General features: G+C 49.8%; 1 protein-coding gene across 1 annotated transcript in view; it reads left to right on the top strand.

The window, feature by feature from the left end:
- The first annotated feature begins 356 nt into the window (after positions 1 to 356).
- Positions 357 to 27,000, top strand: part of LOC139541682 (tumor protein 63-like) — a 208,132-nt gene continuing 181,488 nt past the window's right edge. Inside the window, exon 1 of the mRNA XM_071346611.1 lies at positions 357 to 608. The gene's annotated coding sequence lies outside the window, so the exon portion shown is untranslated. The remainder of the gene's footprint in view (positions 609 to 27,000) is intronic.

The following is a 27,000-nucleotide window of genomic DNA, read 5'->3' on the forward strand; positions in this document are numbered from 1 at the left end:
ATTTCGCTATTTAGAAGTTTGACATGGAACGATCGTAATTCTGGAGTTTACAATATGGGCTTAAACTAGTAGGAAAACGCTCCCTCAAAAAAAAATGTAGTAAGGTGCTGACTAATGGAAAGTTAATTTTATACTCGTACTTCTATACATTTAAATGAAACAACACTGTTTATATACCTTTTTTGGGGATCACTGTAATAGATTTATAACCATGTTGGAGCTATTTTATGAATATATGTTGCTGGGCAGTCAATCAACCTGACTCTCTTTTTAGGATTCCCTGTTAGTGGGCTGGAGAAAACAGAGAGAGAGAAGAGATGGTGTACCAAAACAACGACTCCGTAAACGAGGCAGACGGAGCGGTCTCCTGGTCAGGCTCCGGAGACGGGCACATCGCGCACCGCTCCCGAGCATACTACTCGCCACTGTCCAGTCTCTTGACAACAAGGTAGATGAAATCCGAGCAAGGGTAGCATTCCAGAGAGACATAAGAGACTGTAACGTTCTTTGCTTCACGGAAACATGGCTCACTCGAGACACGCTATCTGAGTCGGTGCAGCCAGCTGGTTTCTTCACGCATCGCGCCGACAGAAACAAGCATCTCTCTGGTAAGAAGAAGGGCGGGGGGGTGTATGCCTTATGATTAACGAGACGTGGTGTGATCATAACAACATACAGGAACTCAAGTCCTTTTGTTCACCTGACTTAGAATTCCTCACAATCAAATGCCGACTGCATTATCTACCAAGAGAATTCTCTTCGATTATAATCACAGCCACATATATTCCCCCCCAAGCAGACACATCGACGGCCCTGAACGAACTTTATTTGACTCTATGTAAACTGGAAACCACATATCCTGAGGCTGCATTCATTGTAGCCGGGGATTTTAACAAGGCTAATCTGAAAACAAGACTCCCTAAATTCTATCAGCATATCGATTGTGCAACCAGGGCTGGTAAAACCCGGGATCATTGTAATTCTAACTTCCGCGACGCATATAAGGCCCTCCCCCGCCCTCCCTTCGGAAAAGCTGACCACGACTCCATTTTGTTGCTTCCAGCCTACAGACAGAAACTAAAACAGGAAACGCCCGTGGTCAGGTCTGTTCAACGCTGGTCCGACCAATCTGATTCCACGCTTCAAGATTGCTTCGATCACGTGGACTGGGATGTGTTCCGCATAGCTGCGAACAATAACATTGACGAATACGCTGATTCGGTGAGCGAGTTTATTAGCAAGTGTATCGGTGATGTCGTACCCACAGCAACTATTAAAATATTCCCCAACCAGAAACGGTGGATTGATGGCAGCATTCTAACAAAACTGAAAGTGCGAACCACTGCTTTTAATCAGGGCAAGGTGACCGGAAACATGACCGAATACAAACAGTGTAGCTATTCCCTCCGCAGGGCAATCAAACAAGCTAAGCGTCAGTATAGAGACAAAGTAGAGTCGCAATTCAACGGCTCAGACACAAGAGGTATGTGGCAGGGTCTACAGTCAATCACGGATTACAAAAATAAAACCAGCCCCGTCGCGGACCAGGATGTCTTGCTCCCAGACAGACTAAACAACTTCTTTGCTCGCTTTGAGGACAATACAGTGCCACTGACACGGCCCACTACCAAAACCTGCGGGCTCTCCTTCACTGCAGCCGACGTGAGTAAAACATTTAAACGTGTTAACCCTCGCAAGGCTGCAGGCCCAGACGGCATCCCCAGCTGCGTCCTCAGAGCATGCGCAGACCAGCTGGCTGGTGTGTTTACGGACATGTTCAACCGATCCTTATCCCAGTCTGCTGTCCCCACATGCTTCAAGAGGGCCACCATTGTTCATGTTCCCAAGAAAGCGAAGGTAACTGAGCTAAACGACTATCGCCCCGTAGCACTCACTTTCGTCATCATGAAGTGCTTTGAGAGACTAGTCAAGGACCATATCACCTCCACCCTACCTGACACCCTAGACCCACTCCAATTTGCTTACCGCCCCAGTAGGTCCACAGACGACGCAATCACAATCACACTGCACACTGCCCTAACCCATCTGGACAAGAAGAAAACCTATGTGAGAAGGCTGTTCATTGACTACAGCTCAGCATTTAACACCATAGTACCCTCCAAACTCAACATTAAGCTCGAGACCCTGGGTCTCGACCCCGCCCTGTGCAACTAGGTTGCGGCTTCCTGACGGGCCGTGGTGAGGGTAGGAAACAACATCTCCACCCGCTGACTCTCAACACTGGGGCCCCACAAGGGTGCCTTCTCAGCCGTCTCCTGTACTCCCTGTTCACCCATGACTGCGTGGCCATTCACGCCTCCAACTCAATCATCAAGTTTGCAGACGACACTACAGTGGTTGGCTTGATTACCAACAACGACGAGACGGCCTACAGGGAGGAGGTGAGGGCCCTCGGAGTGTGGTGTCAGGAAAATAACCTCACACTCAACATCAACAAAACAAAGGAGATGATTGTGGACTTCAGGAAATAGCAGAGGGAGCACCCCCCTATCCACATCGACGGGACAGTAGTGGAGAATGTGGAAAGTTTTAAGTTCCTCGGTGTACACATCACGGACAAACTGAATTGGTCCACCCACACAGACAGCGTGGTGAAGAAGGCACAGCAGCGCCTCTTCAACCTCAGGAGGCTGAAAAAATTTGGCTTGTCACCAAAAGCACTCACAAACTTTTACAGATGCACAATCGAGAGCATCCTGTCGGGCTGTATCACTGCATGGTACGGCAACTGCTCCGCCCACAACCGTAAGGCTCTCCAGAGGGTAGTGAAGTCTGCACAACGCATCACCCGGGGGCAAACTACCTGCCCTCCAGGACACCTACACCACCCGATGTCACAGGAAGGCCATAAAGATCATCAAGGACAACAACCACCCGAGCCACTGCCTGTTCACCCCGCTATCATCCAGAAGGCGAGGTCAGTACAGGTGCATCAAAGCTGGGACCGAGAGACTGAAAAACAGCTTCTATCTCAAGACCATCAGACTGTTAAACAGCCACCACTAACATTGAGTGGCCGCTGCCAACATACTGACTCAACTCCAGCCACTTTAATAATGGGAATTGATGGAAATTTATGTAAAAATATATCACTAGCCACTTTAAACAATGCCACTTAAAATAATGTTTACATACCCTACATTACTCATCTCATATGTATATGTATATACTGTACTCTATACCATCTACTGCATCTTGCCTATGCCGTTCTGTACCATCACTCATTCATATATCTTTATGTACATATGCTTTATCCCTTTACACTTGTGTGTATAAGGTAGTAGTTGTGGAATTGTTAGGTTAGATTGCTCGTTGGCTATTACTGCATTGTCGGAACTAGAAGCACAAGCATTTCGCTACACTCGCATTAACATCTGCTAACCATGTGTATGTGACAAATAAAATTTGATTTGATTTGACATTGACTCTGTACCGTAATACCTTGTATACAGCCTCCACATTGACTCTGTACCGGTACCCCCCTGTATATAGCCTCCACATTGACTCTGTACCAGTACCCCCTGTATATATCCTCCACATTGACTCTGTACCGGTACCCCCTGTATATAGCCTCCACATTGACTCTGTACCGGTAGCCCCTGTATATAGCCTCCACATTGACTCTGTACCGGTAGCCCCTGTATATAGCCTGCACATTGACTATGTACCGGTACCCCCCTGTATATAGCCTCCACATTGACTCTGTACCGGTACCCCCTGTAGCCTCCACATTGACTCTGTACCGGTAGCCCCTGTATACAGCCTCCACATTGACTCTGTACCGGTAGCCCCTGTATATAGCCTCCACATTGACTCTGTACCGGTACCCCCGCACATTGACTCTGTACCGGTACCCCCTGTATATAGCCTCCACATTGACTCTGTACCGGTACACCCTGTATATAGCCTCCACATTGACTCTGTACCGGTACCCCCTGTATATAGCCTCCACATTGACTCTGTACCGGTACCCCCTGTATATAGCCTCCACATTAACTCAGTACCGTAATACACTGTATATAGCCTCCACATTGACCCTGTACCGTAACACCCTGTATATAGCCTCCACATTGACTCTGTACCGGTACCCCCTGTATATAGCCTCCACATTGACTCTGTACCGGTACCCCCTGTATATAGCCTCCACATTGACTCTGTACCGGTACCCCCTGTATATAGCCTCCACATTGACTCTGTACCGGTACCCCCTGTATATAGCCTCCACATTGACTCTGTACCAGTACCCCCTGTATATATCCTCCACATTGACTCTGTACCAGTACCCCCTGTATATAGCCTCCACATTGACTCTGTACCGGTACCCCCTGTATATAGCCTCCACATTGACTCTGTACCGGTACCCCCTGTATATAGCCTCCACATTGACTCTGTACCGGTACCCCCTGTATATAGCCTCCACATTGACTCTGTACCGGTACCCCCTGTATATAGCCTCATTATTGTTCTTTTATTGTTGCTCTTTAATCATTTGTTATTTTTCTATTTTATTTTTATTTTATTTTTATTGGTTACTTCAGTTTATTTAGTAAATACTTTCTTAACACTTATTTAAAGGCTTGTAAGTCAGCATTTCACTGTAAGGTCTACCTACACCTGTTGTATTGGCGCATGTGACAAATGCAATTTGATTTGATTTGATACACACACCCCTGTACCTCCTCCCCACAATCACACACCCCTGTACCTCCTCCCCACAATCACACACCCCTGTACCTCCTCCCCACAATCACACACCCCTGTACCTCCTCCCCACAATCTCACACCCTGTACCTCCTCCCCACAATCTCACACCCCTGTACCTCCTCCCCACAATCACACACCCCTGTACCTCCTCCCCACAATCACACACCCCTGTACCTCCTCCCTACAATCACACCCCCCCTGTACCTCCTCCCCACAATCTCACACCCCTGTACCTCCTCCCCACAATCACACACACCCCTGTACCTCCTCCCCACAATCACACACACCCCTGTACCTCCTCCCTACAATCACACCCCCCCTGTACCTCCTCCCCACAATCACACACCCCTGTACCTCCTCCCCACAATCTCACACCCCTGTACCTCCTCCCCACAATCTCACACCCCTGTACCTCCTCCCCCCCCTCCCACCCCCCTGTCCCTCCTCCCCACAATCACACACCCCTGTACCTCCTCCCCACAATCACACACCCCTGTACCTCCTCCCCACAATCTCACCCCCCTGTACCTCCTCCCCACAATCTCACACCCCTGTACCTCCTCCCCACAATCTCACACCCCTGTACCTCCTCCCCACAATCACACACCCCTGTACCTCCTCCCCACAATCACACACCCCTGTACCTCCTCCCCACAATCACACACCCCTGTACCTCCTCCCCACAATCTCACACCCCTGTACCTCCTCCCCACAATCTCACACCCCTGTACCTCCTCCCCACAATCACACACCCCTGTACCTCCTCCCCACAATCACACACCCCTGTACCTCCTCCCTACAATCACACCCCCCCTGTACCTCCTCCCCACAATCTCACACCCCTGTACCTCCTCCCCACAATCACACACACCCCTGTACCTCCTCCCCACAATCACACACACCCCTGTACCTCCTCCCTACAATCACACCCCCCCTGTACCTCCTCCCCACAATCACACACCCCTGTACCTCCTCCCCACAATCTCACACCCCTGTACCTTCTCCCCACAATCTCACACCCCTGTACCTCCTCCCCACAATCACACACCCCTGTACCTCCTCCCCACAATCACACACCCCTGTACCTCCTCCCCACAATCACACACCCCTGTACCTCCTCCCCACAATCTCACCCCCCTGTACCTCCTCCCCACAATCTCACACCCCTGTACCTCCTCCCCACAATCTCACACCCCTGTACCTCCTCCCCACAATCTCACACCCCTGTACCTCCTCCCCACAATCTCACCCCCCTGTACCTCCTCCCCACAATCACACACCCCTGTACCTCCTCCCCACAATCACACACCCCTGTACCTCCTCCCCACAATCACACACCCCTGTACCTCCTCCCCACAATCTCACCCCCCTGTACCTCCTCCCCACAATCTCACACCCCTGTACCTCCTCCCCACAATCTCACACCCATAATCAGAGCTTAGAAATGTCAGTGCTGAAATTCCCCTCGTGTTTGCTTGTGCTGAGAGCTTGGGATTCCTGGCTCAAGCAGAGGAACTGCCATGCAAATGCATTCCATAACAAGAACCAGCCCTTGACGCATTTAGCACAGTACGTGTTCTGTCAGATAGCGCAATAGCCTGAATGACTGTGGTTATTGTATCATTATATTCCTGCAATGCCGTGCGTTACTCTTAGACGAACCCAAACTGGGCCCTAAAGCATCTTCTTAAACATCTCAACGTTTATTTTCCTCAATACTCATTGTAGTTGTACATAAAAACACATGTCATTCCAGTTTGGACCATTAGGGGGAGCAGTACATCAAAACCCCATGTCATTCCAGTGTTGACCAACAGGGGGCAGTACCTTACCTTTATCCGCTGACTGCAATACTGGGGACAACAGCAGGATACATCCCCTAACTTTGATGCAAAAATAAATCAAAATAATACATATTATATGCTTGGTATAAAATATATATGTCGGGGAGCGATGATGATGCGTTGATTTAGTCGGAATTCTGCTTTGTATGCAAGATTATTCTAGTATGATATTATATTCTAAGCCGCCCTACATACCGATGCTTGGTATGTTCTCCTTTCCCCTCCTCCTGCCCTGACACCATCGCATTATGACTTTAGTATGTGTGTCTGAGTACACAGTCTGAGACAGTAGTACACAGTCTGAGACAGTAGTACACAGTCTGAGACAGTAGTACACAGTCTGAGACAGTAGTACACAGTCTGAGACGTAGTACACAGTCTGAGACGTAGTACACAGTCTAAGTAATTACTAAATAGAGCCTTAGTTTACTACAGATTCACCAGTACAACCAGCCTTAGTTTACTACTGATTCGCCAGTAAAACCAGCCTTAGTTTACTACAGATTCACCAGTGAAACCAGCCTTAGTTTACTACAGATTCACCAGTGAAACCAGCCTTAGTTTATTACAGATTCACCAGTAAAACCAGCCTTAGTTTACTACAGATTCACCAGTAAAACCAGCCTTAGTTTACTACAGATTCACCAGTAAAACCAGCCTTAGTTTACTACAGATTCACCAGTAAAACCAGCCTTAGTTTACTACAGATTCACCAGTAAAACCAGCCTTAGTTTACTACAGATTCACCAGTAAAACCAGCCTTAGTTTACTACAGATTCACCAGTAAAACCAGCCTTAGTTTACTACAGATTCACCAGTAAAACCAGCCTTAGTTTACTACAGATTCACCAGTAAAACCAGCCTTAGTTTACTACAGATTCACCAGTAAAACCAGCCTTAGTTTACTACAGATTCACCAGTAAAACCAGCCTTAGTTTACTACAGATTCACCAGTAAAACCAGCCTTAGTTTATTACAGATTCACCAGTAAAACCAGCCTTAGTTTACTACAGATTCACCAGTAAAACCAGCCTTAGTTTACTACAGATTCACCAGTAAAACCAGCCTTAGTTTACTACAGATTCACCAGTAAAACCAGCCTTAGTTTACTACAGATTCACCAGTGAAACCAGCCTTAGTTTACTACAGATTCACCAGTAAAACCAGCCTTAGTTTACTACAGATTCACCAGTGAAACCAGCCTTAGTTTATTACAGATTCACCAGTAAAACCAGCCTTAGTTTACTACAGATTCACCAGTAAAACCAGCCTTAGTTTACTACAGATTCACCAGTGAAACCAGCCTTAGTTTACTACAGATTCACCAGTAAAACCAGCCTTAGTTTACTACAGATTCACCAGTAAAACCAGCCTTAGTTTACTACAGATTCACCAGTGAAACCAGCCTTAGTTTATTACAGATTCACCAGTAAAACCAGCCTTAGTTTACTACAGATTCACCAGTAAAACCAGCCTTAGTTTACTACAGATTCACCAGTAAAACCAGCCTTAGTTTACTACAGATTCACCAATAAAACCAGCCTTAGTTTACTACAGATTCACCAGTAAAACCAGCCTTAGTTTACTACAGATTCACCAGTAAAACCAGCCTTACTTTACTACAGATTCACCAGTAAAACCAGCCTTAGTTTACTACAGATTCACCAGTAAAACCAGCCTTAGTTTACTACAGATTCACCAGTGAAACCAGCCTTAGTTTACTACAGATTCACCAGTAAAACCAGCCTTAGTTTACTACAGATTCACCAGTGAAACCAGCCTTAGTTTATTACAGATTCACCAGTAAAACCAGCCTTAGTTTACTACAGATTCACCAGTAAAACCAGCCTTAGTTTACTACAGATTCACCAGTGAAACCAGCCTTAGTTTACTACAGATTCACCAGTAAAACCAGCCTTAGTTTACTACAGATTCACCAGTAAAACCAGCCTTAGTTTACTACAGATTCACCAGTAAAACCAGCCTTAGTTTACTACAGATTCACCAGTGAAACCAGCCTTAGTTTATTACAGATTCACCAGTAAAACCAGCCTTAGTTTACTACAGATTCACCAGTAAAACCAGCCTTAGTTTACTACAGATTCACCAGTAAAACCAGCCTTAGTTTACTACAGATTCACCAGTAAAACCAGCCTTAGTTTATTACAGATTCACCAGTAAAACCAGCCTTAGTTTACTACATATTCACCAGTAAAACCAGCCTTAGTTTACTACAGATTCACCAGTAAAACCTGTGACTGCCCATCCTCCGGTGTCCTGTGGTATTTGAATTTAAAAATGATATTGATGCTGGTAGAAGTAGTTGTCAGGTGTGCGTCCCAAATTACACTCTAACCTCTACATAGGTCTGATCGAAAGTGTTTCGCTTTGTAGGGAATAGGGTGCCATTTGGGCCACAGGCAATCTCTGCCTTAGGGCCTTGGGCCTCTTGACAAGTGGAGAACTTTATGAGCGGGGATAAGATGTCAGACTGAGCCAGATGCCCCGAGCTGAAGAAACGCCACCGCTGAAGAGTCCTCCCTCCCGCCTCTCCTTCTCTCCTTACTCTTCCTCATCCACTTTCTCCCTTCTCCTCTCCCTTCTCCTCTCCTCTCCCTCCTCCTCTCCCTTCTCCTCTCCCCCTCTCCCTCCTCCTCTCCCTCCTCCTTATCCTTCTCCTCTCCCTCCTCGTCTCCCTTCTCCTCTCCCTCCTTCTTATCCTTCTCCTCTCCCTCCTCCTCTCCCTCCTCTCTCTCCTACTCTCCCTCCTCATCCTTATCCTCTCCTCCTTCCTCTCCCTTCTCCTCTCTTTCATCCTCTCCTCCTCTTCCTCCTCCTCTCCTTTCTCATCTCCCTCCTCCTCTCACCTCCTCTTCTCCCTTCTCCTCTCTTTCCTCCTCTCCCTTCTCCTCTCCCTCCTCCTCTCCCTCCTTCTTATCATTCTCCTCTCCTTCCTCCTCTCCCTCCTCTTCCTCCTCCTCTCCTTCCACCTCTCCCTCCTCCTCTCCCTCCTCTCCCTCCTCCTCTCCCTCCTTCTTATCATTCTCCTCTCCTTCCTCCTCTCCCTCCTCTCCCTCCTCCTCTCCTTCCACCTCTCCCTCCTCCTCTCCCTCCTCTCCCTCCTCCTCTCCCTCCTTCTTATCAGTCTCCTCTCCTTCCTCCTCTCCCTCCTCCTCTCCCTTCTCCTCTCCCTCCTTCTTATCATTCTCCTCTCCTTCCTCCTCTCCCTCCTCTTCCTCCTCCTCTCCTTCCACCTCTCCCTCCTCCTCTCCCTCCTCTCCCTCCTCCTCTCCCTCCTTCTTATCATTCTCCTCTCCTTCCTCCTCTCCCTCCTCTTCCTCCTACTCTCCTTCCACCTCTCCCTCCTCCTCTCCCTCCTCTCCCTCCTCCTCTCCCTCCTTCTTATCAGTCTCCTCTCCTTCCTCCTCTCCCTCCTCCTCTCCCTCCTCCTCTCCCTTCTCCTCTCCCTCCTCTCCCTACTACTCTCTTTCCTCCTCTTCCTTCTTCCTCCCTATATTTTCCTCCTCTCCTTTCTCTACACCTCAACCTTTGTTCCTTTCTCTTCTCCTTTCCTCTTCTCCCCACTTCATCCTCCCTCCCTCCTCTTCACCTCCCTCCTCCTCCCATGTCCTGCAGCCTGACCTCCGGGGAGAGGGGAAGCAGAGGGAAAAGCAGAGGGAGGAGCAGAGAGAGGAGGAGAGGGGGTAGGAGAGGGTGGAGGAATGTGATGGCTTGACGCTAAGTGAATGCCCTGACTCTCCCACCCCCTGACCCCCACCCTACCCTACCCCACATCTCCCCTCCGACCCCAGACAACACCCCCGTGACCCTCCCCCCCCAGGCCACTGTATCTGCCACTGTGTCCCCGGCAACCTCCCGGCTGGCAGCTCTCTCGCTTTCTCTCTGCTATGTCCTTGATATGGCTGGCATGTCGTGAGTAGATGTCCCTCCCTCCTTCACTACCACCCTCCCTCCCACTCTCCCTCCCACCCTCCCTCCCTCCTTCCCTCCCCTCCCTGCCAGCTTCCCAGTGGCGGGAGATAAATTTGAGAGTAAGGATGTCAGGCTGGCAACAGCTGGGTCTCTACGGTTTCACCAGATGTCCGTCTCCCGTGCGTCCGTGTGTTCAGTTTGTTGCTAACATTCACTGGGCTGTAAGTGAGAAGCGACGGTCCCTGGACGTACCTTGGATGCATTGTGTGCTTCCCAAATGGCACCCTATTCCCTATCTAGTGCACTTCTTTTGACGAGGGCTGGCACCCTATTCCCTATCTAGTGCACTACTTTTGACTAGAGCCCTATTCCCTATCTAGTGCACTACTTTAGACCAGAACCCTATTCCCTATCTAGTGCACTACTTTTGACCAGGGCTGGCACCCTATTCCCTATGTAGTGCACTTCTTTAGACCAGAGCCCTATTCCCTATCTAGTGCACTACTTTTGACCAGAGACCTCAAACCTCTTTCCAGATGTCTCTGGTCAAAGGTAGTGCACTGTATAGGGAATAGGGTGCAATTGGGGACGTAGCCATTGTAAATATCTTCTAAGCACGGAACTCGTATGAGGCGTAAAGCCGAATTTATCTGGTCATCAAATCTTGCACTGCAAAGACATTCTGGAGCGTGATCTACGAGCGTATAATAGCACTGCTTTAATGAACTGGGTGGTACTGTGTCACGCCGACTTCCAGCTCTCCTCAACTAAACATGATCACAGCTGGACCTGCTGCGATTAGTGTGACACATTTCAGTCATTTAGCAATTAGGGTTTAGTGCCTTGCGAAAAGGACTACATCCCGCCCCTCCAAATAACTCCTATAGTGCTCTCACACAAGCCGTCTGGATAGAGATAGATAGATCCAATAGTTATCATAAAGACATGGTCGCTAGTTGTCTTAGATGGCAGAGGTGCATCCCAGCATTGTCAACATGAAAACGTGAAAAGCCCGAGTCAAATCCAAATCCTGATTTTATTTATCCCATGCGCCCGAATACAACAGGTGTAGAATTTACCGTAAGATGCTTACAAGCAATGTTAAAAAGTATGAAAAATATGCTATGATTTTAAATGGAATTGGTAACACAATAAAATAACAATAAACGAGACAATATAAAAGGAGTACCAGTACCGAGTCAATGTGCGGGGGTACGAGGTAGTTGAGACCGAGTTACTGTGTAGTGGTACGAGGTAGTTGAGACCGAGTCATCGTGCAGGGGTACGAGGTAGTTGAGACCGAGTCATTGTGCAGGGGTACGAGGTAGTTGAGACCGAGTTACTGTGTAGTGGTACGAGGTAGTTGAGACCGAGTCATCGTGCAGGGGTACGAGGTAGTTGAGACCGAGTCATTGTGCAGGGGTACGAGGTAGTTGAGACCGAGTTACTGTGTAGTGGTACGAGGTAGTTGAGACCGAGTCATTGTGCAGGGGTACGAGGTAGTTGAGACCGAGTCATTGTGCAGGGGTACGAGGTAGTTGAGACCGAGTTACTGTGTAGTGGTACTAGGTAGTTGAGACCGAGTCATCGTGCAGGGGTACGAGGTAGTTGAGACCGAGTCATTGTGCAGGGGTACGAGGTAGTTGAGACCGAGTTACTGTGTAGTGGTACGAGGTAGTTGAGACCGAGTCATTGTGCAGGGGTACGAGGTAGTTGAGACCGAGTCATCGTGCAGGGGTACGAGGTAGTTGAGACCGAGTCATTGTGCAGGGGTACGAGGTAGTTGAGACCGAGTCATTGTGCAGGGGTACGAGGTAGTTCAAATCAAATCAAATCAAATCAAATTTTATTAGTCACATACACATGGTTAGCAGATGTTAATGCGAGTGTAGCGAAATGCTTGTGCTTCTAGTTCCGACAATGCAGTAATAACCAACAAGTAATCTAACCTAACAATTCCACAACTACTACCTTATACACACACACAAGTGTAAAGGGATAAAGAATATGTACATAAAGATATATGAATGAGTGGTGGTACAGAACGGCATGGCAAGATGCAGTAGATGGTATAGAGTACGGTATATACATATGAGATGAGTACTGTAGGGTATGTAAACATAAAGTGGCATAGTTTAAAGTGGCTAGTGGTACATGTATTACATAAAGATGGCAAGATGCAGTAGATGATATAGAGTACAGTATATACATATGAGATGGGTAATGTAGGGTATGTAAACATTATATTAAGTGGCATTGTTTAAAGTGGCTAGCGGTACATTTTTACATAATTTCCATCAATTCCCATTTTTAAAGTGGCTGGAGTTGAGTCAGTATGTTGGCAGCGGCCGCTAAATGTTAGTGGTGGCTGTTTAACAGTCTGATGGCCTTGAGATAGAAGCTGTTTTTCAGTCTCTCGGTCCCTGCTTTGATGCACCTGTACTGACCTCGCCTTCTGGATGATAGCGGGGTGAACAGGCAGTGGCTTGGGTGGTTGTTGTCCTTGATGATCTTTTAGTTGAGACCGAGTCATTGTGCAGGGGTACGAGGTAGTTGAGACCGAGTCATTGTGCAGGGGTACGAGGTAGTTGAGACCGAGTCATTGTGCAGGGGTACGAGGTAGTTGAGACCGAGTCATTGTGCAGGGGTACGAGGTAGTTGAGACCGAGTCACTGTGCAGGGGTACGAGGTAGTTGAGACCGAGTCATTGTGCAGGGGTACGAGGTAGTTGAGACCGAGTCATTGTGCAGGGGTACGAGGTAGTTGAGACCGAGTCACTGTGCAGGGGTACGAGGTAGTTGAGACCGAGTCACTGTGCAGGGGTACGAGGTAGTTGAGACCGAGTCACTGTGCAGGGGTACGAGGTAGTTGAGACCGAGTCATTGTGCAGGGGTACGAGGTAGTTGAGACCGAGTCATCGTGCAGGGGTACGAGGTAGTTGAGACCGAGTCATTGTGCAGGGGTACGAGGTGTTGAGACCGAGTCATTGTGCAGGGGTACGAGGTAGTTGAGACCGAGTCACTGTGCAGGGGTACGAGGTAGTTGAGACCGAGTCATTGTGCAGGGGTACGAGGTAGTTGAGACCGAGTCATTGTGCAGGGGTACGAGGTAGTTGAGACCCATCTCTTGCCTTGCCTTATGCCTGTGGATACTGGACTGGGGCCAAAACCAAAACCCCCGGCCTGGCTGACTGGCCTCTCTATGGCTCAGTACCCGGCCTGGCTGACTGGCCTCTCTATGGATCAGTACCCGGCCTGGCTGACTGGCCTCTATGGCTCAGTACCCGGCCTGGCTGACTGGCCTCTCTATGGCTCAGAGGAGCTGTTGGCAGACTGGTCTCTCTATTGTTCAGAGGAGCTGTTGGCAGACTGGCCTCTCTATGGCTCAGAGGAGCTGTTGGCAGACTGGCCTCTCTATGGCTCAGAGGAGTTGTTGGCAGACTGGCCTCTCTATGGCTCAGAGGAGTTGTTGGCAGACTGGCCTCTCTATGGCTCAGAGGAGTTGTTGGCAGACTGGCCTCTCTATGGCTCAGAGGAGTTGTTGGCAGACTGGCCTCTCTATGGCTCAGAGGAGCTGTTGGCAGACTGGCCTCTCTATGGCTCAGAGGAGTTGTTGGCAGACTGGTTTCTCTATGGCTCAGAGGAGCTGTTGGCAGACTGGCCTCTATGGCTCAGAGGAGTTGTTGGCAGACTGGCCTCTCTATGGCTCAGAGGAGTTGTTGGCAGACTGGCCTCTCTATGGCTCAGAGGAGCTGTTGGCAGACTGGCCTCTCTATGGCTCAGAGGAGCTGTTGGCAGACTGGCCAGGTAGTTGAGACCCATCTCTTGCCTTGCCTTATGCTTGTGGATACTGGACTGGGGCCAAAACCAAAACCCCCGGCCTGGCTGACTGGCCTCTCTATGGCTCAGTACCCGGCCTGGCTGACTGGCCTCTATGGCTCAGTATCCGGCCTGGCTGACTGGCCTCTCTATGGCTCAGAGGAGCTGTTGGCAGACTGGCCTCTCTATGGCTCAGAGGAGCTGTTGGCAGACTGGCCTCTCTATGGCTCAGAGGAGCTGTTGGCAGACTGGTCTCTCTATGGCTCAGAGGAGCTGTTGGCAGACTGGTCTCTCTATGGCTCAGAGGAGCTGTTGGCAGACTGGCCTCTCTATGGCTCAGAGGAGTTGTTGGCAGACTGGCCTCTCTATGGCTCAGAGGAGCTGTTGGCAGACTGGTTTCTCTATGGCTCAGATTAGTTGTTGGCAGACTGGTTTCTCTATGGCTCAGAGGAGCTGTTGGCAGACTGGCCTCTCTATGGCTCAGAGGAGTTGTTGGCAGACTGGCCTCTCTATGGCTCAGAGGAGCTGTTGGCAGACTGGCATCTCTATGGCTCAGAGGAGCTGTTGGCAGACTGGCCTCTCTATGGCTCAGAGGAGCTGTTGGCAGACTGGCCTCTCTATGGCTCAGAGGAGCTGTTGGCAGACTGGCCTCTCTATGGCTCAGAGGAGCTGTTGGCAGACTGGCCTCTGTATGGCTCAGAGGAGCTGTTGGCAGACTGGCCTCTCTATGGCTCAGAGGAGTTGTTGGCAGACTGGTTTCTCTATGGCTCAGTACCCGGCCTGGCTGACTGGCCTCTCTATGGCTCAGAGGAGTTGTTGGCAGACTGGTTTCTCTATGGCTCAGAGGAGCTGTTGGCAGACTGGCCTCTCTATGGCTCAGATGAGCTGTTGGCAGACTGTGGGCACAGTAGAGTTAGTGTTCCTTTGTTGCAAGGTGAGGCATGTCCGGGGCTTCCCAAGGAACAGACAGCCACAGGGTCATAGTACCCTCTGTTCAGTTCCAGCTCATTGCTTCACCCTTTCAGGATTGCAGAAATCCACCCAGCCCCTTGTGAGATATTCTTGATAAGAGATCTCTAATGCGGTGGTGTTTTGAAAGACCTGACCTGGTGACAGATGGGTTGTGTCTCCTCTGCTGATGGCTCTGTGTAACATCAGGGGGGGGGGGGGGCAGCAGCATTATGACAGAGTGTGTATGTGTGTTTGGTTTTACTATCCTTGTGGGAACCAGAAGTGAGGACATTTTGTCGGTTTGGTCCCTGGAATTTGAATCTAGATCTCTGTCATGTTTTCTAGAGTTTTCCATTGGGAGATTCACATCTGTCTGCAATGTCGAGGAGATGATTAACATCACTCAGTGTTATTTTTAGCATGTAAATCTTGGCGAGGCAAACTCAACAAAACATTTTGGGGATGAATGCCAGAAAAGTCACTACACAACACTAAAACAAAACGTTAATTGCACTATAACGGTACCCACAAACTGTTAAGGCCTACATAAAGCTGTCCCAACAGCAGAGCTTTCTTTCCAGCACCATGGAGGGAATCCTTACCACTACTACACCTGGCAGCGAAACAGTTCATTCATCCTCGTTTACTACCATTCTAAAAAACATAGCTGATTTGGCTGACTTGCTTAAACAAATGTGGTTTCTACTGACAATTGATATGTACAAACTATGGCCTAAGGTAAGGGAAGACCCCAATGAAATGGACAAAAATGAACGGCAACTTATTGGCATTGGGCGAACCATATACACAATCGCAAATACCACTCAAAACCATATTGCCACCGGAACATTGCAAATGCCAAGTGTAATAAACCAAAAATCCCATAGGGCGTGTGTGCGCTCCACCGTAGTTTTTCATATGGGAAATGGTCACAAAGTCATGTCCCAAGGGTGAAATATTCTAAATCTTTTAAAAAAGTCAACATTTCAAAACCTCATAAAAAGTGTGTTTTTTACTGTTTTTCATTTTTTCAGATTTTTTGGGTGTCAATTATACATATGTAGTAACTGTACGGACATTCATTGGTGTTATTTTATTGAGTTTGTCCATAAGGCCTATGTTTTGTCCATTTTCCATAAATGATCATAGGAAGTCGGCTTCCGAACCCAAAAGTCAGTGAACCATGTCCAAATGGCATAAGAAATGTCCAAATGCCATATATAAGTATTGAATGTACCAAATCAGGATGTTATGTCCATTTGCCATATATGATCATATGAAGTCGGTTTCTGAACCCAAAAGTCTGTGAACCATGTCCAAAATGGCATTTATACTGCCCAAATGATATATATCACTATGTTAAGCCCTGAATCAAGCTAGAATGTCTATTCGTCATGTTTGTCATAGGAAGTAAGAATTTCTTATTGATGTTGATTCAGCATGTTCATTTTGTAATGGGAAGTCCTTATGGATATACGTTGGCAAGGGACGCTGTCAACTTTCAGAAGAGCATGTGACACTGACAATATAGCATGTGTGTAATGGACACTGTCCAATCGCTCGTTGGTAATGATTTCAGCCTGTCCATTTGGTGATGTTAAATCCCTCATTAAATACATTGGAAATGTACAATTGTACACTGTCCATTTGCAATGTCTTATAATTGGCATCTATAACTTTTTAGGAAAAAAATAAATAAAAACTTTTGGCAGCAATTACAGCATTGAGTCGTCTTGGGTATGATGCTACAAGCTTGGCACACCTGTATTTGGGGAGTTTCTCCCATTCTTCTCTGCAGATCCTCTCGAGCTCTGTCAGGTTGGGTGGGGAGCGACGCTGCACAGCTATTTTCAGGTCTCTCCAGAGATGTTCGATCGGTTTCAAGTCCAGGCTCTGGCTGGGCCACTCAAGGACATTCAGAGTCTTGTCCCGAAGCCACTCCTGCATTGTCTTGCCTCTGTGCTTAGGGTCGTTGTCCTGTTGGAAGGTGAACCTTCGCCACAGTCTGAGGTCCTGAGCGCTATGGAGCAGGATTTCATCAAGGATCTCTCTGTACTTTGCTCTGTGTATCTTTCCCTTGATCCTGACTAGTCTCCCAGTCCCTGCCTCTGAAAAACATCCCCACAGCATGATGCTGCCACCACTATGCTTCACCGTAGGGATGGTGCCAGGTTTTCTCCAGACGTGACGCTTGGCATTCAGGCAAAGAGTTCAATCTAGGTTTCATCAGACCAGAGAATCTTGTTTCTCATGGTCTAAGAGTCCTTTAAGTGCCTTTTAGTCAAATCCAAATGGGCTGTCATGTGCCTTTTACTGAGGAGTGGCTTCTGTCTGTCCACTCTACCATAAAGGCCTGATTGGTGGAGTGCTGCAGAGATGGTTGTCCTTCTGGAAGATTCTCACATCTCCACAGAGGAACTCTGGAGCTCTGTCAGAGTGACCGTCGGGTTCTTGGTCACCTCCCTGACCGAGGCCCTTCTCCCCCGATTGCTCAGTATTTGCCAGGCGGCCAGCTCTAGGAAGAGTCTTGGTGATTCCAAACTTCTTCCATTTAAGAATGATGGAGGCCACTGTGTTCTTAGGGATCTTCAATGCTGCAGCCATGTTTTGGTACCCTTATCCCAGATCTGTGCCTCGACACAATCCAATCTCTGAGCTCTACGGACAATTCCATCGACCTCATGGCTTGGTTTTTGCTCTGATATGTGATGTCAACTGTGGGACCTTATATAGACAGGTTTGTGCCTTTCCAAATCATGTCCAATCAAATGATTTTACCACAGGTGGACTCCAATCAAGATGTAGAAACATCTCAAAGATGATGATTGGAAACAGGATGCAAAGGGTCTCCAACATTGTTTTTGTCTCCAACTCCACTCTATCTACATGCCACCTCCTCTTCCACTCTACCTCCACCTCCACTCTACCTCTCTCTACATCTACTCTACCTCCACCTCCACTCCTACTCCACTCTACCTCCACCTCCACTCTACCTCTCTCTACATCTACTCTACCTCCACCTCCACTCCTACTCCACTCTACCTTCACATACACTCTACCTCTCTCTACATCCACTCTACCTCCACTCCACATCCACTCTACCTCCACTTCACCTCCACTCTACCTCCACCTCCACTCCTCCTCCATCTCCACTCTACCTCAACTACCTCTACTCAACCTCTCTCTACACCCACTCTACCTCTACCTCCACTCCTCCACTCTACCTCCACCTCCACTCAACCACTCTCTACATCCACTCTACCTCTGCCTCCACTCCACCTCCACTCCTCCTCCAATTCCACTCTACCTCCACCTCCACTCTACCTCTCTACATCTACTCTACCTCCATTCCATCTCCACTCTATCTCCACTCTCCCTCTTTCTACATCCACTCTACCTCCACCTCCACTCCACCTTCACTCTACCTCCACTTCACCTCCACTCTACCTCAACTACCTCTACTCAACCTCTCTCTACACCCACTCTACCTCCACCTCCACTCCTCCACTCCACTCCATCTCCACTCCTCCTCCATCTCCACTCTACCTTCACCTCCACTCTACCTCTCTACATCTACTCTACATCCACCTCCAATCCTACTCCATCTCCTTCTCCACACTATCTCCACTCCTCCTCCACCTCCACTCTACCTCTCTCTACATCCACTCTACCTCCATCTCCACTCCACCTTCACTCCACCTCCACTTCACCTCCACTCCACATCCACCTTCACTCAACTTCTCTCCACATCCACTCTTCCTCCACTTCCACTCCTCCACTCCTCTACTCCACCTCCTCCTCCACTCTACCTCATTCCTCCTACACCTCCACTCGACCTCCTCCTCCACTCTACCTCCATTCCTCCTACACCTCCACTCGACCTCCTCCTCCCCTCTACCTCTACCTCCACTCTGCCTCCACTCCATCTCCTCCTCCACTCTACCTCTATTCCACCTCCACCTACTTTCCTCCACTCTACATCTACTCTACATCTACTCCACCTCCACTCCTCCACTCCATCTCCTCCTCCACACCATCTCCACTCCTCCTCCATCTCCACTCCTCCTCCACCTCCACCTCCACTCTACCTCTCTCTACATCCACCCTTCCTCCACTTCCACTCCTCCACTCCGCCTCCTCCTCCACTCTACCTCCATTCCTCCTACACCTCCACTCGACCTCCTCCTCCCCTCTACCTCTACCTCCACTCTGCCTCCACTCCACCTCCTCCTCCCCTCTACCTCTGCCTCCACTCCTCCTCCAACTCCACTCTATCTACATGCCACCTCCTCTTCCACTCTACCTCCACTCTACCTCCACCTCCACTCCTACTCCACTCTACCTTCACATACGCTCTACCTCTCTCTACATCCACTCTACCTCCACTCCACATCCACTCTAACTCCACTTCACCTCCACTCTACCTCCACCTCCACCTCCACTCAACCACTCTCTACATCCACTCTACCTCCACCTGCACTCCTCCACTCCAACTCTACCTCCACTCCTCCTCCACTCTATCTCCACTCTCCCTCTTTCTACATCCACTCTACCTCCACCTCCACTCCACCTTCACTCTACCTCCACTTCACCTCCACTCTACCTCAACCACCTCTACTCAACCTCTCTCTACACCCACTCTACCTCCACCTCAACTCCTACACTCCATCTCCACTCCTCCTCCATCTCCACTCTACCTCCACCTCCACTCTACCTCTCTACATCTACTCTACCTCCATCTCCACTCCACCTTCACTCCACCTCCACTCCTCCTCCACCTCCACCTCCACCTCCACTCTACCTCTCTCTACATCCACTCTTCCTCCACTTCCACTCCTCCACTCCACCTCCTCCTCCACTCTACCTCCATTCCTCCTACACCTCCACTCGACCTCCTCCTCCCCTCTACCTCTTCTCCACTCTGCCTCCACTCCACCTCCTCCTCCACTCTACCTCTCTCTACCTCCACCTACTTTCCTCCACTCTACCTCCTCCTCCCCTCTACCTCTGCCTCCACTCTACCTCCTCCACTCTACCTCTCTCTACCTCCACTCTACCTCCACCTACTTTCCTCCATTCTACCTCCTCCCCCACTCTACCTCCACCTCCACTCTACCTCCACCTCCAATCTACCTCCTCCTCCACTCTACCTCCACCTCCACTCCTCCTCCACATCCACCTCCACTCTAACTCCTCCTCCACTCTACCTCTCTCTACCTCCACCTACTTTCATCCACTCCACCTCCACTCTCTCTCCTCCTCCACTCCACTCTACCTCCACCTCCACTCCACCCCTCCTCCACCACTCTACCTCTACCTCCACCTCCACTCTACCTCCACCTCCACTCTACCTCCACCTCCACTCCACCACCACCTCCACTCTACCACTACCTCCACTCTACCTCCACTTCCCTCCCCCACTCCACCTCCATCACTCTACCCCCACTCCACCTCCACCTCCACTCCACCTCCACCTCCACTCTACCTCCACCACCACCTCCACTCTACCTCCACCACCACCTCCACTCTACCTCTACCACCACCTCCACTCCACCACCACCACCTCCACTCTACCTCCTCCACCACCTCCACTCTACCTCCACCACCACCTCCACTCCACCACCACCTCCACTCTACCTCCACCACCACCTCCACTCTACCTCCACCACCACCTCCACTCTACCTCCACCACCACCTCCACTCAACCACCACCTCCACTCTACCTCCCACCTCCACTCTACCTCCCACCTCCACTCTACCTCCCTCCTCCACTCTACCTCCACCTCCACTCTACCTCCCTCCTCCACTCTACCTCCACCTCCACTCTACCTCCCTCCACCACTCTACCTCCACCCCTCTACCTCCCTCCACCACTCTACCTCCACCACTCCACCTCCTCTATCTCCACTCCACCTCCTCTCTCCTCCTCCACCTCCTCTATCTCCACTCCACCTCCTCTCTCCTCCTCCACCTCCTCTCTCCTCCTCTACCTCCTCTATCTCCACTCCACCTCCTCTCTCCTCCTCCACCTCCTCTATCTCCACTCCACCTCCTCTCTCCTCCTCCACCTCCTCTCTCCTCCTCCACCTCCTCTCTCCTCCTCCACCTCCTCTCTCCTCCTCTATCTCCACTCCACCTCCTCTCTCCTCCTCTATCTCCTCCTCCACCTCCTCTCTCCTCCTCCACCTCCTCTCTCCTCCTCCACCTCCTCTCTCCTCCTCCACCTCCTCTCTCCTCCTCCACCTCCTCTCTCCTCCTCTATCTCCACTCCACCTCCTCTCTCCTCCTCTATCTCCTCCTCCACCTCCTCTCTCCTCCTCCACCTCCTCTCTCCTCCTCCACCTCCTCTCTCCTCCTCCACCTCCTCTCTCCTCCTCCACCTCCTCTCTCCTCCTCTATCTCCACCTCATCTCCTCTCTCCTCCTCTATCTCCTCCTCCACCTCCTCTCTCCTCCTCCACCTCCTCTCTCCTCATCCACCTCCTCTCTCCTCCTCCACCTCCTCTCTCCTCCTCTACCTCCTCTATCTCCACTCCACCCCCTCTCTCCTCCTCTACCTCCTCTATCTCCACTCCACCTCCTCTCTCCTCCTCTACCTCCTCTATCTCCACTCCACCTCCTCTCTCCTCCTCTACCTCCTCTATCTCCACTCCACCTCCTCTCTCCTCCTCTACCTCCTCTATCTCCACTCCACCTCCTCTCTCCTCCTCCACCTCCTCTATCTCCACTCCACCTCCTCTCTCCTCCTCCACCTCCTCTCTCCTCCTCTACCTCCTCTATCTCCACTCCACCTCCTCTCTCCTCCTCCACCTCCTCTATCTCCACTCCACCTCCTCTCTCCTCCTCCACCTCCTCTCTCCTCCTCTACCTCCTCTATCTCCACTCCACCTCCTCTCTCCTCTTCCACCTCCTCTATCTCCACTCCACCTCCTCTCTCTTCCTCCACCTCCTCTCTCCTCCTCCACCTCCTCTCTCCTCCTCCACCTCCTCTATCTCCACTCCACCTCCTCTCTCCTCCTCCACCTCCTCTCTCCTCCTCCACCTCCTCTATCTCCACTCCACCTCCTCTCTCCTCCTCCACCTCCTCTCTCCTCCTCCACCTCCTCTCTCCTCCTCCACCTCCTCTCTCCTCCTCCACCGTGCACAGGGAAGAGTTTTGTTTTTCAGACTTGTTATTTTCCTTCTCCTCCTGGTTCAACTGTTTTACTCCTTTCCCTGTTTTCTGAGGTTCATAATAAAGCCAAGTGAAAGAGCCTGAATGAGATTGTTATTGGAACCTAAACAGTTTACCCACATCTAGTTTTTTTTAGGAAGATGAATCACAGTTACTAGGTGCTACTGGTGAATAATTACGTTTTTCACATTGTTCAAGATTGTTGATATTGGCACACAATGCGGGCTTTCCTCTTCAGACTGTAGTGAGGAATTGGTCAACAAGACGAGATAATGATTGTGGGCGTCGCTTTAACTTTATCCAAATATTACATGTTTTCTACAGTATTGGTTTGATCTTTAACCTAGATTATCTCTCATATGAAACATTGCAGAGTGATTCTCTCATATGAAACACTGCAGAGTGATTCTCTCATATGAAACACTACAGAGTGATTCTCTCATATGAATCACTACAGAGTGATTCTCTCATATGAATCACTACAGAGTGATTCTCTCATATGAATCACTACAGAGTGATTCTGTCATATGAAACACTACAGAGTGATTCTCTCATATGAAACACTACAGAGTGATTCTTTCATATGAATCACTACAGAGTGATTCTCTCATATGAATCACTACAGAGTGATTCTCTCATATGAATCACTACAGAGTGATTCTCTCATATGAATCACTACAGAGTGATTCTCTCATATGAATCACTACAGAGTGATTCTCTCATATGAATCACTACAGAGTGATTCTCTCATATGAATCACTGCAGAGTGATTCTCTCATATGAAACACTACAGAGTGATTCTCTCATATGAATCACTGCAGAGTGATTCTCTCATATGAATCACTGCAGAGTGATTCTCTCATATGAATCACTACAGAGTGATTCTCTCATATGAAACACTACAGAGTGATTCTGTCATATGAAACACTACATTTACATTTACATTACATTTAAGTCATTTAGCAGACGCTCTTATCCAGAGCGACTTACAAATTGGTGCATTCACCTTATGAAATCCAGTGGAACAACCACTTTACAATAGTGCATCTAACTCTTTTAAGGGGGAGGGGTGGGGTTAGGAGGATTACTTTATCCTAGGTATTCCTTAAAGAGGTGGGGTTTCAGGTGTCTCCGGAAGGTGGTGATTGACTCCGCTGACCTGGCGTCGTGAGGGAGTTTGTTCCACCATTGGGGTGCCAGAGCAGCGAACAGTTTTGACTGGGCTGAGCGGGAACTGTACTTCCTCAGAGGTAGGGAGGCGAGCAGGCCAGAGGTGGATGAACGCAGTGCACTTGTTTGGGTGTAGGGCCTGATCAGAGCCTGAAGGTACGGAGGTGCCGTTCCCCTCACAGCTCCGTAGGCAAGCACCATGGTCTTGTAGCGGATGCGAGCTTCAACTGGAAGCCAGTGGAGAGAGCGGAGGAGCGGGGTGACGTGAGAGAACTTGGGAAGGTTGAACACCAGACGGGCTGCGGCGTTCTGGATGAGTTGTAGGGGTTTAATGGCACAGGCAGGGAGCCCAGCCAACAGCGAGTTGCAATAATCCAGACGGGAGATGACAAGTGCCTGGATTAGGACCTGCGCCGCTTCCTGTGTGAGGCAGGGTCGTACTCTGCGAATGTTGTAGAGCATGAACCTACAGGAACGGGTCACCGCCTTGATGTGAGTTGAGAACGACAGGGTGTTGTCCAGGATCACGCCAAGGTTCTTAGCGCTCTGGGAGGAGGACACAATGGAGTTGTCAACCGTGATGGCGAGATCATGGAACGGGCAGTCCTTCCCCGGGAGGAAGAGCAGCTCCGTCTTGCCGAGGTTCAGCTTGAGGTGGTGATCCGTCATCCACACTGATATGTCTGCCAGACATGCAGAGATGCGATTCGCCACCTGGTTATCAGAGGGGGGAAAGGAGAAGATTAATTGTGTGTCGTCTGCATAGCAATGATAGGAGAGGCCATGTGAGGATATGACAGAGCCAAGTGACTTGGTGTATAGCGAGAATAGGAGAGGGCCTAGAACAGAGCCCTGGGGGACACCAGTGGTGAGAGCACGTGGTGCGGAGACAGATTCTCGCCAAGCCACCTGGTAGGAGCGACCTGTCAGGTAGGACGCAATCCAAGCGTGGGCCGCGCCGGAGATGCCCAGCTCGGAGAGGGTGGAGAGGAGGATCTGATGGTTCACAGTATCAAAGGCAGCCGATAGGTCTAGAAGGATGAGAGCAGAGGAGAGAGAGTTAGCTTTAGCAGTGCGGAGCGCCTCCGTGACACAGAGAAGAGCAGTCTCAGTTGAATGACTAGTCTTGAAACCTGACTGATTTGGATCAAGAAGGTCATTCTGAGAGAGATAGCAGGAGAGCTGGCCAAGGACGGCACGTTCAAGAGTTTTGGAGAGAAAAGAAAGAAGGGATACTGGTCTGTAGTTGTTGACATCGGAGGGATCGAGTGTAGGTTTTTTCAGAAGGGGTGCAACTCTCGCTCTCTTGAAGACGGAAGGGACGTAGCCAGCGGTCAAGGATGAGTTGATGAGCGAGGTGAGGTAAGGGAGAAGGTCTCCGGAAATGGTCTGGAGAAGAGAGGAGGGGATAGGGTCAAGCGGGCAGGTTGTTGGGCGGCCGGCCGTCACAAGACGCGAGATTTCATCTGGAGAGAGAGGGGAGAAAGAGGTCAAAGCACAGGGTAGGGCAGTGTGAGCAGAACCAGCGGTGTCGTTTGACTTAGCAAACGAGGATCGGATGTCGTCGACCTTCTTTTCAAAATGGTTGACGAAGTCATCCGCAGAGAGGGAGGAGGGGGGAGGAGGGGGAGGAGGATTCAGGAGGGAGGAGAAGGTGGCAAAGAGCTTCCTAGGGTTAGAGGCAGATGCTTGGAATTTAGAGTGGTAGAAAGTGGCTTTAGCAGCAGAGACAGAAGAGGAGAAAGTAGAGAGGAGGGAGTGAAAGGATGCCAGGTCCGCAGGGAGGCGAGTTTTCCTCCATTTCCGCTCGGCTGCCCGGAGCCCTGTTCTGTGAGCTCGCAGTGAGTCGTCGAGCCACGGAGCAGGAGGGGAGGACCGAGCCGGCCTGGAGGATAGGGGACATAGAGAGTCAAAGGATGCAGAAAGGGAGGAGAGGAGGGTTGAGGAGGCAGAATCAGGAGATAGGTTGGAGAAGGTTTGAGCAGAGGGAAGAGATGATAGGATGGAAGAGGAGAGAGTAGCGGGGGAGAGAGAGCGAAGGTTGGGACGGCGCGATACCATCCGAGTAGGGGCAGTGTGGGAAGTGTTAGATGAGAGCGAGAGGGAAAAGGATACAAGGTAGTGGTCGGAGACTTGGAGGGGAGTTGCAGTGAGATTAGTGGAAGAACAGCATCTAGTAAAGATGAGGTCAAGCGTATTGCCTGCCTTGTGAGTAGGGGGGGAAGGTGAGAGGGTGAGGTCAAAAGAGGAGAGGAGTGGAAAGAAGGAGGCAGAGAGGAATGAGTCAAAGGTAGACGTGGGGAGGTTAAAGTCACCCAGGACTGTGAGAGGTGAGCCATCCTCAGGAAAGGAGCTTATCAGGGCGTCAAGCTCATTGATGAACTCTCCAAGGGAACCTGGAGGGCGATAAATGATAAGGATGTTAAGCTTGAAAGGGCTGGTAACTGTGACAGCATGGAATTCAAAGGAGGCGATAGACAGATGGGTCAGGGGAGAAAGAGAGAATGTCCACTTGGGAGAGATGAGGATCCCAGTGCCACCGCCCCGCTGACCAGAAGCTCTCGGGGTGTGCGAGAACACGTGGGCAGACGAGGCGAGAGCAGTAGGAGTAGCAGTGTTGTCAGTGGTAATCCATGTTTCCGTCAGTGCCAAGAAGTCGAGGGACTGGAGGGAAGCATAGGCTGAGATGAACTCTGCCTTGTTGGCCGCAGATCGGCAGTTCCAGAGGCTGCCGGAGACCTGGAACTCCACGTGGGTCGTGCGCGCTGGAACCACCAGGTTAGAATGGCGGCGGCCACGCGGTGAGAAGCGTTTGTATGGTCTGTGCAGAGAGGAGAGAAGAGGGATAGACAGACACATAGTTGACAGGCTACAGAAGAGGCTACGCTAATGCAAAGGAGATTAGAATGACAAGTGGACTACACTGTGTTCAGGAAGTTAAGTTTACGTTGCAAAAATAAAATAAAATCTTATTGACTAAAATGATATAGTACTGCTGGCGGTGAAGTAGGCTGGCTAGCAGTGGCTGCGTTGTTGACTTTGTTTGAACGTGTAGCTGGCTAGGTAACCTCGACAATTTCTCAAAAACTACACAATTATCTTGGATACAAGGACAGCAAAGACAACTATGTAGCTAGCTAACACTACGCTAATCGAGTCGTTCCGTTGTAATGTAAGTTGTAGTGTGAGTTTCTACAGTGCTGCTATTCGGTAGAAGTTGGCTAACTAGCAGTGTTAGCTAGCAGTGTTGACTAGGTAGGAGACGGCAGCGCAGGGCGGTGGACGAAAATAGCTGGCTAGTTAACCGAATAATTACTCAAACCAACTCTAAGCTACACAATTATCTTAGATACAAAGATAGCAAAGACAACTATGTAGCCAGCTAA

Source organism: Salvelinus alpinus, chromosome 16, assembly GCF_045679555.1.
Source record: "Salvelinus alpinus chromosome 16, SLU_Salpinus.1, whole genome shotgun sequence".
NCBI lineage: Eukaryota > Metazoa > Chordata > Actinopteri > Salmoniformes > Salmonidae > Salvelinus > Salvelinus alpinus.